At 35.2% G+C, this 14,112-nt stretch overlaps 1 pseudogene; it reads left to right on the top strand.

Moving 5' to 3' along the window:
* The first annotated feature begins 3,334 nt into the window (after nt 1-3,334).
* Nucleotides 3,335-14,112, top strand: part of LOC109674873 (melanoma-associated antigen 11-like) — a 57,177-nt pseudogene continuing 46,399 nt past the window's right edge.

Raw genomic sequence — 14,112 nt, 5'->3', positions numbered from 1 at the left:
CTTCATTTATAGTCAGATAAAGGGATGCGACTTTCTTAAATTTTCCTAACATTATCCTCCAAGAATGCATCCATAAACATCATTTGACATAAAACAAAGAAGGTGAATGCATAATAACGTTGTTCATATAAACATGTCCATTATTGGAACAGTAATTGTTAGTATAGCACTAGTGAAATAGTATCAAACAATATGTAAACCTTAAAGGCCTCCGATTTGGATTATTTTCAAAATCAATTGTAACTCTTTTTGAGAGGCAGTATGCAACAAAGCTTATAAAATTTGATTTAAAGACACCCACTTCAGACAGGCACCAGTGGCTCACACCTGTAATCCTAGCTACTCAGGAGGTAGAGATCAGGAGGATTGTGGTTCAAAGTCAGTCCAGGCAAGTAGTTCACAAGGCCTTATCTCAAAAAAAATCACAAAAAAGGGCTAGTGGAGTGGCCCAAGGTGTAGGTCCTGAGTTCAAACTCCACTACTGCAAAATAAATAAATAAACACCCATTACTACCATATATTTGCTATATGACGTTTGACAAGTCTTTCCTCTTCCTCATTATTTGCCTGCTTACACTTTTTTAAATGCTGGATTAATTCATAGGAACTATTTCACAGTGTGCCTAGCATATAGAAAATCTTAAATAAACAGTAGTTAGTATTATGTTATCACTATTATCCATAATCAGCACATTTCTATAGTTATTAAATTTTTTTCACATACCTTGTATTAAAGTGTTCTGAAAAGCCTTAAAGACACTCATAACATTTTATCAGGAACTCTTTGTGTAGGGATTTTTAATATTTAATCTGGTTATGATTTTTGGCTTTTGCAAAAGGATGCAATTGAGATATCTAGAAAAGACAAATGAGAACATTTAAAAGGTGCATTTTTAGTACTTTATTCTTTGACAATACATCCAGAGCATAGGAAAATCTATTCTTTCACATGCAATTTTTGTAACCTGTAGCCCAGAGGGTATATCATTGATCATTTCCTACTGTTTCTATATCTGTCACATCTTTGTCCTGTGATTTCCATATGACCTCTTTAGTCCTACTGATTATACTAGCATGAAGAACTAATCATTAATAAATTCAGATTTGGGACAAAAGAGAAGTACAGTGGCTAAATATAACCTCAGGTTTTTCCAGCCCATAAACCTAGTAGTATTCTTATCTGTCATAAGAAAGGGCTTATTGTATCCCTTCTGTGCACAAGGCTGATATGGACACTAGAGAAAGTCAAATGGTCATGATCTGCCAGTCCTGACATGAATCTTCAGGTGCTGATTATTGAGTATTTATCAAATATAACCCGTGCTGTCTTTGTCAAAACACACCAAGATTCCTGCTTTGAAAAACCTTTTAATAAGGCCACAAAGAAAATGTATATTAACAGTTAGAATAGATATATACAGGAGATGCTGGACAGAGATTTATGTATTTTATGTTAAGAAAGGCAAGCAAACACAGTATGATCCCCTTCTTTCTCTGTAGTAGTACCATGACATTGGTATTGCTGAGTTAAAATATAAATGGAGCCAGGCACTGGTGACTTAAAACCGTGTAATCTTAGCTACTTGGAAAGCTGAGACAAGGAAGATTGCAATTCAAGTCCAACCTAGATAAAAAGTTCACAAGACTCCATTTCAACCAATAATTGGGTGCAGTGATAAACATCTGTCATTCCAAGATACCTGGGAGACTGAGATCAGGAAAATAAGACTTCCAGGCAACCTGGGCAAAAAGTTTGTAAGACGCCTTCTCAATACAAAAAATCTGGACATGGTATCATGCCTGTCATCTCAGCAATAGCTGGAAGCTTTAAAATAGGAGGATGGGAGTGTAGGTCAACCTAGACAAAAAACAAACCATGTCTCCAAATAACCAGAGCATAAATGGCTGTAGGTATGGATCAAGCAGCAGAGCACTTGCCTTGCAAGCTCAAAGTCCTGAGTTCAAACCCCAGTAATATATATGTATATATAATTTTTCATAGATATATAAGAAAAATTTCAAGACAATATGCAGGTAATTATTGTGAACCCATTTCATTCTCTCCTTTTATTCAGAATCCCCATTTGTAGTTCTCATTGTATTTCATCAGTTAGAAAACTTACCTTATACATACTCAAAGTTCTCAGATATGTGCTTTCTCTTTTGGGGGGAAGGGTAAATATAATATGCAAAGTCTCCCTTCAAAATTCTGGGATTTCCTTCACGTTTAGGGAAAGGGGATTCATATACTTGAAACAATTACACAATGATCCAAATTAAAATATTACTATTCTCTCCATGTTATCAATTTCATAGTAGATGAAGAATGGAAATAGACTAGAAATAAGAGCATACTAAAAAAGAATTCTAAACTCCATCATTTCAATTAAAATATAAATGAAGTTTGAAGATCAAATTAAAAAATGTTTATATAATAGTGTTTTCTTTATATTTATCCATAATTTTTTTAAACTAAAGAATTGTGAGAAAAACTCAAGATTTGCAAATGTTATTTAAATATAAAACCATAATGAGATTAATAAATTTATAAAGTGAGGATTAAAGGAAAAGAAGGAGAGAGGTTCTGGATAGGATTGATTCACTGACTTGTTATGAAGATTTATGAAAAGGCCCAAGATTTAAGTCTTAAACAGACAAAGAGAAGATAATCCAGAACATAATTTAAAGATGGAACAGATATAATGGTCATAGGAAAGCCAGGATTATTGAGGGTCCAGAGTATTTCCTTTCTATTGCTGGGTAAGAAATTACCACAAATTTAATAGCTTGAAGTAACATCCATTTGTTAGACCACAGTCCTTTTTAATTAGTGTATATTAATTATATAAGAGGGCTTCATTTTGATATTTGTTTACACTGAACATTAAATAAGCTCATCACCTCTAATATACTACCTTAAACTTCTTCTCTCCTTCCTCTTTTTTCAATCAGTATTTAGTGGGTTTCATTATGTTATCTATCTATATATATACATGTGTGCATATATGTGCAAAATACTTTGATCCTGCTCACCTCCACTGCCCTCTCCTCTATCCCTCCTCCTCTCACTGATTCCCCCTAGACAGTCCTCCTTTATGCTCATTCCCCACCACCATCATCATCATAATCATTATCATTTTAGAATACCACAGTTCTGAGAGTCAGAAATATGGGCCAAGGCCTCACAAGGATGAAATTGAAGTGTCAGTTATGCTGGTTTCTTAACTGGAGACTGTGGGGAAGAATCCATGTCAAAGTTCATTCAAGTTACTGGCAGAATTCAGTTCGCTGTAGCTCTATGACCAAAGTCCATAGTCCTTTCTGGCTGGCTAGGGAGTTTTTTCACCAACTTACAGCTGCCTAGACTGTGCATTCATGCTTCTACACCTCCATCTTTAAACCAGCATTGAAACATCAATTCCTTTACACACTTCAAATCTCTTTGACCTCTCTTTGTTCAACTAGCTGGAGAATACCTGCTCTGGAGGCAAAGGCAAGAGGACTGCATGTTTGAAATAATCCTGGCTTAAACAGCAAGACACTATCGAAGTAAATAAAAAGCTCAACTGAACAAGTGAGTCCCATTTTTATATAATGCCCATATTTTCATGTCAATTAAGTTGAGACTTTGATTAGATATGCAAGCTCCATTTAAAACAGTGCCTAGATCTGTGTGTGATTGCCTCTTTAGAATTTTAACTCACACATCTAATAACCAAGGAAAATAGATTTATAGTACAAGTAGGTAAACCAAGTATAAATAGCTAAAGTAGGCTAAACAAAACAGAGTACTTAATAAAAGCCACTATATAGTTAATCTGGTGGAGTATGGTGACCTTTGAGTGAACTAATTTGAAAGAGTAGTAGTATTAAACAACGTATTGGAAGAGTGATTAAATTGCAATGCAATGAAGTGGTTGTAATGCAGAGATATTAAATATAGCATAATTAAGAAAAATATTAATCTATTCTTAGGAACATTTAAACTTGAGGAACCCAAAAGATAAATAGCAAAACTTTAAAGCACTTTAAAAAGATGGATTCCTAGAGACAAATAACTCTTTCTCTCGAACACACACACACACACACACACACACACACACACACACATTTATATATATTATAAAGAGAAAAGTGAAATTATAGAAAGCAATCCAGGCATTACAAAAATTTGGTATGACACATACATGTATAAGATGTACATGTCTAGAAGCATGCACACTAGAGTCATATTTATTGGAAAAAACTCATGGAAATAAAAAACAGTAACGGATGTGCATGTTTTCTGATGCCCATTAAATCTAAAACTATGAGGAGATACTTCAGAAAGTCCTCCAACTTTGCAATAAAATTCTACCATATAAGTTGTAGTGCTTTTAAGTATAATTCATCCTTGAAGAGTGCTATATTTTGGATATGGAATGTTCCCCAAAAGTCTATGTGTTAAAGTCTTAGTAGCCAGAGTTGTAATGTTTTGAGGATGAGAAACTTTCAAGAAGTGAAGCCTGTTGTGAAGTCTTTCAGTCATTGGTGGTTTGCACTCAAAGGCATCATGGGACCTCAGTATCTTCCCCTTTCTCTTTTTTGTTTCTCAGTCATGTGATGAGTGGCTTTGCTCCACCACACAATCCTTGCTATGATGTGCTGTGTCATCAAAGGCCCAAAAGCAATGGGACAGCTAATCATGGACTGAAACCTCTAAAACTCTGAGTCAAAATACGTCTTAACCGTTCATTAGTTCATTATCTCAAATATTTCTTATAGTGATGGGAAGCTGACTATCACAGGGAACACCAGTCTTCATGGTTAGAACAGGGGACAGGCTACAGTAGTGATTTGATAAGGTAAAAACTTGACTTTAACCCTGCCTTGTAGTCTCAGTACTTATGGCAACTGGGCACCATTTTCCACTCCTTCGAGTTCTAGCCATGTGATCACAGCCCTATGGTATGTCAGCATAGCAGTCAAATTTAGTTTATTTCCTTCATATAATCAAGGATTGTAATTTGAAACTTAATATGAGCTAAGAAAGGTTTCCTTAGTCACCAGGCCAAAGCTTCTCACTGTGGAGCTCTATAGCTCAGTGTATAAACTCAACTCTTTTGTTTCTGGAGTCCAGTCTGGGACAAATGAACACACTAATCTAGGTATTCTTGTGATCCTCCAGAGTTAATCAAAGTTTCCCAGTTGGTTGACCATCAAATATCAATGACATTATTCACAAAACTAGAAAAATAATAAAAAGTTCATATGGACTCAGCATGATGATCTATAGTTCCGTCCATTTTCCTGCAAGTGACATAATTTCATTTTGGGGCACTTCAGCTGATTCAAAAGTTTGGCTACTGGGAAGAAAACTATATTAAGCATGCGTATGGAAGTATCTCTCTTGTAGGGCAAACATCACATATTCTCACTCATTTGCGGAAACTAGATATAAGATGATGGTGATGATGATGATGATATTGAGACATCATAAATAACAAATAAACAAATGTTTATTTGTGACTGTCTAGGAGGGATCAGGGGGAGGGAGAAAGGATAGGATACTGATGGCTGAAGAAGATGGAAGTACACTACATATATACATATGACAACAGCATAACGAAACTCACCAAACTGTATATGAAAGGAGGGAAAGAGGGAAAAGGGGAATGGGAATATAATGGAGGGGTGAGCTTGTTCAAGGTACACTGTATGCATATATGGAGTTATCACAATGAAATCTACTTTTATTGATATATGATGAATCAAAAATTAATTAAAATTTTTTATTATACATTTATTCACATAAATGTATGTGCATACATTGTTTGGGTCATTTCTCCCCCTTGCCCCTCTTCCCACCCTCTCTCCCCTTCTCCCCTAAGTTCCAGGCAGGTCCTGTTCTGCCGTTATCACTAGTGTAGTTGAAGAAAAGAGACAAGCATAATAAGGAAGACAAAGTGTTTTTGAGTTAAGGTAGCTATCCAGAAATATTCCTAGCATTGCTTTCATCTACATGTGTTATGATCCATGTTTATTCACCTCTAACTGATCTTTACCCTGGTTTCTGATCCCCTTCTCATGATAACCTCTGTTGCTTTAAGGTTTCTGTGTTAGATTGTCTGGAGTGGGGACATCAAATGCTTTCACGTTTTGGGTTTTCTACCTATTTCTATATCACCAAAATGTGCTCTCCCCTTGTCATGTGGTCCCAGTACAACCACACCGCTGCATTGTCCTAGATCTAAAGTCCACATATGAGAGAGAACATACGATTTTTGGTCCTCTGAGCTTGGCTGACCTAGCTCAGAATGATGTTCTCTAGTTCTCTCCATTTACATGCAAATGATAAGATTTCATTCTTCTTCATGGCTGAGTAAAATTCCATTGTGTACAAGTACCACATTTTCTCAATCCATTTATCAGTAGTGGGGCATCTTGGTTGTTTCCATAACTTGACTATTGTGAATAACACTGCAATAAATATGGGTGTGCAGGTGCCTCTGAAGTAACCTGTGTTGCATTCCTTTGGGTATTTCCCCAGGATTGGGATTGCTGGATCATATGGCAGGTCTATGTTTAGATTTTTAAGAAGTCTCCAAATTTTTCTCCAGAGTGGTTATACCAGCTTGCATTCCCACCAGCAGTGGATTAGGGTACCTTTTTCCCCACATTCTTGCCAACAGATGTTGATGGTGTTTTTGATGATGGCTATTCTAACAGAGGTGAGGTGGAATCTTAGTGTGGTTTTGATTTGCATTTCCTTTATGGCTAGAGATGGTGAGCATTTTTTCATGTGCTTTTTTGCCATTTGAATTTCTTCTTTTGAGAAAGTTCTATTAAGTTCAGTTGCTCATTTTTTAATTGGTTCATTGATTTTAGGAGAGTTTAGTTTCTTAAGTTTCCTGTATAGTCTAGTTATCAGTCCCTTGTCCGATGTATAGCTGGCGAATATTTTCTCCCACTCTGTGGGTGGTCTCTTCAGTTTATAGACTATTTATTTTGTTGTGCAGAAGCTTTTTAATTTTATGAAGTCCCATTTGTCTCTCCTTTTTCTTAGTTGCTGAGCTGGTGGGGTTCTATTGAGGAAGTCCTTGCCTATATATATTAGTTCCAGAGTGTTGCCTGCTCCTTCCTGTAGTAACTTCAGAGTTTCAGGTCTGATATTTACGTCCTTTATCCATTTTGAGTTGATACTAGTACAGGGTGATAGACATGGATCTAGTTTCAGTTTCTGGCATATGGATAACCACTTTTCCCAGCAACATTTGTGAAAAAGGCTCTTTTCTCCATTGCATATTTTTGGCATCTTTGTCAAAAACGAGGTGGGTATAGTTGTGTGGATTCGTACCTGGATCTTCTATTTTGTTCCACTGGTCTTCATATCTGTTTTTATGCCAGTACAATGCTGTTTTTATTGCTATTGCTTTGTAATATAGTTTGAAGTCAGGTATTGTGATACCTTCAGCATTGCTTGTTTTTGCTGAGTATTGCCTTGGCTGTTTGTGGTCTCTTGTGTTTCCAAATGAACTTTAGAGTAGATTTTTCTATCTCTGTGGTGAAAGTCATTGGGATTTTGATGGAAATTGCATTAAACATGTAGCTTGCTTTCGGTAGTATAGCCATTTTTACTATGTTGAGTCTACCGATCCATGAGCATGGGAGATCTTTCCATCTTCTGTAGTCTTCCTCGATCTCTTCAGGAGTTTGTAATTCTCCTTGTAGAGTTCATTCACATCTTTTGTTAAATTTATTCGTAGGTATTTGATTTTTTTTGAGGCTACTGTGAATGGAATTGTTTCCATAAATTCCTTCTCAGTTGGTTCATTGTTAGTGTATAGATATGCTAATGATTTTTGTAGGTTGATTTTGTATCCTGCCACCTTACTGTAGCTTTTTATGGTGTCTAAGAATTTTTGGGTAGAGTTTTTTGGATCTGTAACATATAGGATCATATTGTCTACAAATAAGGATGCTTTGAGAGCTTCTTTACCTATTTGTATTCCTTTTATTTCTTCTTCTTGCCTAATTTCTCTGGCTAGAAATTCCAGAATAGGAGTGGGGATAGTGGGCACACTTGTCTTATTCCTGATTTTAGAGGGAATGGTTTCAGTTTTTCACCATTAAGTATGATGTTGGCTGTAGGTTTGTCATACATAGCCTTTACAATATTGAGGTACATTCCTTCTAGTCCTAGTTTTCTTAGAGCTTTTATCATGAAGTGGTGTTGGAACTTGTCAAAGGCTTTTTCTGCATCTATTGAGATGATCAAGTGGTTTTTGTCTTTGCTTCAATTGATGTGCTGTATTACATTTATAGATTTGCATATATTGAACCATCCCTGCATCCCTGGGATGAAGCCGACTTGGTCATGGTGTATGATCTTTCTGATGTATTGTTGGATTCAGTTTGCCATTATCTTATTAAGGATATTTGCATCGATATTCATTAAGGAAATTAGCCTATAATTCTCCTTTTTGGAGGTGTCTTTGTCTGGTTTTGGGATGAGAGTAATATTGGCTTCATAGAATGAGTTAGGCAGTGTTCCTTCACTTTCTATTTCATGGAACAGTTTAAGAATGGTTGGTATTAGTTCTTCTTTAAATGTCTAATAAAATTCAGCAGTGAATCCATCAGGTCCTGGACTTTTCTGTTTTGGGAGACTCTTGATGGCAGCTTCAATTTCTTTTTGTGTTATAGATCTATTCAGGTGATTAATATCTTCTTGGTTCAGTTTTGGGTGATTGTAAGTTTCTAGAAACTGTCCATTTCTTCAAGATTTTCAAACGTATTAGAGTATAGGCTCTCAAATTAGTCTCTGATGATTTCCTGGTTTTCCATGGTGTTTGTTGTTATCTCCATTTTTGCATTTAAAATTCAATGAAAACAATTAAGAGCCATATTGACAATACTTTAGATTTTGCAGACCATATGATCTCTTTTGCAGTGACTCAATTCTGCCTTTATAGTGTGAATATAGCCATAGATAGTATGTAAACAAATGGGATTTATTTATTAAACAAGCTAGAAGCCAGATTTAGTCTGCCTAAGTCTGACCTGACTTAGGCCTCACAGAGCAAGTAACTCTAATAGGTCACCAATTTCAATTTCATTGAAAATGTCCTTAAAGTTCAAATGGTTTAAATGACAGAGCCAAAGTCATATCATTAGAAAATATCATAGTCTCTTTTAGAACCAGAGCATGTGACCCTTATTATAATGCTCTTTTGACCAGGTATTAATATATATGAATTGCTATGTAGTAATACGCATTATTATATGTGCATCTTTAAATGAGTACCAAGGGATCATGTTTACTTGAGCACGTTGAGAAAAAATTCATGTACACATTGTATATTAATTAAGACATCATAATCCTTCAAAAAAGCTCATATGGAATCAAAATAATAAAATGTTCATATGAAACCAAAAATGATCTAGAATGGCCAAAGCAATCCTCAGGAAAAAAAAAAAAAAACAAAGCTGGAAGCATTCCAGTACCTGATTTCAAAATACTGTAGCTATGGTAATCAAAGCATTGTGGTAGTGGCACAAAATCAGACACAGAGACAAATGCAACAGAAAGAAATGATAAATGAGGAGGTAAATATGGTTTTCCTGATTTAAACATTATGCAATGTGTATATGTATTGAACATTACATAGCCCAACATTAATATATATAATTTTATGTTTTATATTTTATATATCAGTAAATGCAAATTGTTTTAAAATGCAAATAGTCTACATATTCATGAATAGTGATTAGATTATTACATGTTGGGAACAGGGGATGGATAAAGGAAGGCTAAATTTAATCAGTACATGTTGTAGCCATGTATTGAAATATAACACTGAACCCTACTTTTTGTGTGGGTCTGGGTTTGAACTCAGGGCTTCACACTTGCAAGCAGGCAATCTAATGCTTGAGTCACATCTTCAGTCCATTTTGCTCTGGTTATTTTAAAATGGGGTCTCACAAACTATTGCCCCAGGTTGGCCTCCAATCATGATCTTCCCAATCTCAGCCTTTCAAATAGCTAGCATTACAGACATAAACCACTGATGCCTGGCTTGAACTTTACTTACATATGCAATTAATTCACATTATGCAATATTTTTTGTAAAAATGACCACCAAGCCTTAAGTTGTATTTAGTAGTCTTATTATTGGGCTTAACGTAGGCATAATTTTGAAGCTATTATAAATATACATACACACTCCATTACATACAAAGTAGATTTAAGTCTACAAATAAATATATCAATATCATTTGGAACCAGAATTTTCGGTGTAAAAGAAAAGATAAAGATATAAATAAAATAAAAACTATAATCTTAATTTAAGTTTAAATGGATAAAAATTAATAAAGTTTTGAATTTTTTCTCTTTCTAAAATAAATACATGTCTCTTTGTGCTCCATTGCCATGCCTCAGAAACTGTGAAAATGAAGTAGAAAAATCAAACTTATCACCCAGTTGTGGCTTACAAATATTTTCTTCCACAAAAGGAACTGTCAAGGCTCCTTGGGGATGTATATGGCTCCAAGCTGAGAACGTAAATATTCAATATGAGCAGGACCATCCTGCTATTTTTAAAATACTAGTTGTAAACTATAAATCACAGACTAAGAAGGACAAAGGAGGTAACTTGAAGAAATTCTCATTAACAAAAGATGGAAAAACGTATGCTTCAAAAAGAAGATTGACTATTGAAATGTATAAAATCTATTAAAGTTGATAAATTCATTGTTAAATTTAATACTTCATGATTAATCTCTTGAGCTTTTACTTAAGAATCAACTTATTATTCAGAAAATTCAAAAGGAAGAATAATATGATTTAGACAGCACTACTTATGAAATATTCTTGCAAAAAAATAAAGTGAACCCATTTGTTAAGACTTAACTAGTAGAGTAGATATGAGAAATATTGACAAATAGGAAACTTTTATTATGAAATTTTCAAACTCACAAAATAGGATAATATATGAGCAATGGAATAAACCAAAAGTGATACATTAGGGGGATAATAAAGTTAAGATCAAGAATTATTAAATTCAAAACGAATGCACAATGGGGAGAATCAACAAAAGTTGGTTATTTTTAAAAAGATAGATAAAATGTGCAGATGTTCAAAATAATCAAGAAAAATGCCAACATAAGCAAAACAAAAAACAGCCAAAGAAGGAGCAAAAAAGAGAAAGGATATAAGTAAAGATAAGGCTCAGATTGTAGAGAAAACACCATGAAAAATTTTATCACAATAAACTTAAAACTTATACAAAATAGTTGATTTCCCAGAGAATAACAAAAATTAACTCAAAAATATTTCCACAATAAATACATTGAATCAGTATTTTAAAATGTAAAATGGCAGCAAACACAAGGACTAAGTGATTTTCGGTACAAAATCGCAAAGAAAAGATAAAACTAATCTTATAAATACATTCTTGGGGAATAAAAAAATAGGAAATAGAATACTCCACAATAGCCATGACAGTATAACTTCAAGAGATAAACCTACCCATGGCAGACAAAGAAATTTAAATAGGAGACCAAAGTACTCTAATAAAAATGCAAACAAAATATTAGCAAATTAAACCTTGCAGCATATAATAATATCATATATTCACTTTATTCAATCCATTTAACATATTTATACTGAGAACTTACTAAGTATCAGATTTACTTTTAAGTAGTAGATTATAGTGGGAAAAATACAGTCCAAGATTTCTGACTTCATGAAGCTTATACTTTATTAGGGAAAATGTAGCATATCTATTATGCTTATTTTGTAAGCACTAAGGAGAAAGTATAGTAAGATTGAGGTAGGGAGGGTGTAAGTGTTCAGATGAGGCTACCAAGTGACCTTATTCTCACCCAGATGTGATGCCAAAATACTTTTTCAAGTCCATAATTACAGGACTATTTAGTGATTTATCTTGGCTGGAGCAAACTTTCAGTATAAAGCTGTGGGAAAATAATTTGATTTTACATAATATCATTTCCAAATGACCTGCCAGATTTGAATCAGTTGCTAAATGCACCTTGAAATAACTATTCAAATCATTGCATTAGCTTCATTAGCATTCATAATATGACCTTTGGAAAATATCTACCCAAAACAATTTTGGTTTTGGCAGATTTACTACTATGCTGTCCTTTCTGAAAGTAGTTAGAAAATAAGATCAGTTATTTCTAGTGACAATTCCTGGTTTGTGATATTAACACCATTTAGTCTGTGTTCAGAATGCCCATCTTCCTCATTACCATTTTAAAGGGATGCACAGTACTGGGGTTTGAACTCAGGGCTTTGTGCTGGATAGGCATCCACTCTACCATTTAAACCATGCCTCCAGTCCATTTTGCTCTGATTATTTTGGAGACAAGGGCTCCCCTTTTGTCCAGGCCAACCTGCACTCCTCCTATTTTATGCTTCCCACCATTGCTGAGATAACAGACATACACCACCACACTCAGCTTTTTTTCTTAATGGGGGGGGTCTCACTTTTTTGCCAGGGCTGGCCTGTAATCCTCCCAATCTCAGCTTCCCAAGTAGCTCATCAGAAAATTTAAATGTAACTCACATTAAAAGAAGGCTACATCCAGCCTTATTTTGTATTATCTGACAGTGAAACCTTATGAGATTACCCACATGAACTGTCATATTATATAAAATTCAAACTTTTGTAAACATGAATATCTTATGTGGATTAAAGTATGTATTTTAGAAAAAAATTAAAGTATAACCTAGGCATAGAGGTACATAGATACAATCCCAGGTACTCAGGAGGCAGAGGCAGGAGGATCACAAGTTCAAACCTGACCCAGACGAAGTTAGCCAGACACCAACTCAAAAACAAAATGGCTGAGAGCATGGCTCAAGTAGTAAAGTGTTTTCTCAGCAAGCATGAGGTCCTGGATTCAATCTTTACTACTTTAGAAAAAAAGTTTAAAGTATGACTTATACAAGTATAAAATAAACATATATCAAATATTTTATTCAGCTGATTAATTAGTAAAGGATCCAGTAAGTTGGTAAAGTTGACTACAAGAGAATTTGATCAACAGGACACATAAAGTTCATCAGGAAATACATCTAAAACTTTTAGAATAGGACTTCCAGGTAGATGGTAACTCATTATTGTCCTACAGAACAATAAAACCATAGACATTAAGGTTTCTTTTCTTTCAGAAAGAAATATAGAGGCAGGACAAGGTGGTGGCAGATTAGAAAATGTCCACCTTTTAAAATCCATTTATGAAAAAGTCAGGTAACACAGGAAAGACTATATTCTGAAGAGAGAAAGAGAGTTGGGACTCTTGAAAGATGTGATAGGACAACAGGAAAGCACAAAGAAACTGAGGGAAAAAAAGAAGAGTAGCAAAAAGTTCCAAGCTCATCCCCAATTACCTGTAAGGAAAAGGGAAGCCAAAGACATATTCTTGAGGTAAGACAGACACATCTAGTGACACCCTGGCAATTCTAGCCCATACCTCCTTTCAACTTTGAGTCTTGTGCAGGGATTTGGTGAGACAGTGACTTCTTTGGTGTGAAAGACTAGAATTAAAAATAAAGACTCCCCTTATCTTGGTGGGCTATAGAAAGATGCCATTATGATAAATGGTCTATTGTCTGACACTGAGATACTTTAAGGACTTGAAAACAAGAAGATTATGTTCAAGGAATCTTCAGACACCCTACCAGTGTCTTGGGGAAGCTGGCCACAAGAGTTGGTGGTGTAGAGTGAGAGGGTCTGATATGGTCCTGCAAGGATGCTAAAGCTGTGGGGAGCTCTTCAGCAAAGATCACACTGATTTAGGACCCTACACTCTCCTGCAAGGAGAAAGTCTCATCATCTAAATCTCAGCAGAAACAAAGCACCGAGCCTGTAACTGATATAGTATTTGTCCTCTAGGGCCTGCTTTCTTGGACACATATATTGTCTGCAGAGGTCTGAGCCCAGACACTCTGAATCACATGAATATCCACAGCCTCCTCTCCTCAAACAGACAGGTGAACTGCTGGGCAGGGTATGGAAGCACTGATGTCCAATGCCAGAAAATGCGTACTAGTATGTGTTTCCTGTCACACTAGTCTCAGGGCCTCTATCCCAGGCTTGCTGA

This window comes from Castor canadensis, chromosome X (genome assembly GCF_047511655.1).
Source record: "Castor canadensis chromosome X, mCasCan1.hap1v2, whole genome shotgun sequence".
Classification (NCBI taxonomy): domain Eukaryota; kingdom Metazoa; phylum Chordata; class Mammalia; order Rodentia; family Castoridae; genus Castor; species Castor canadensis.
This window is presented reverse-complemented; position numbering and strand designations above follow the sequence as displayed.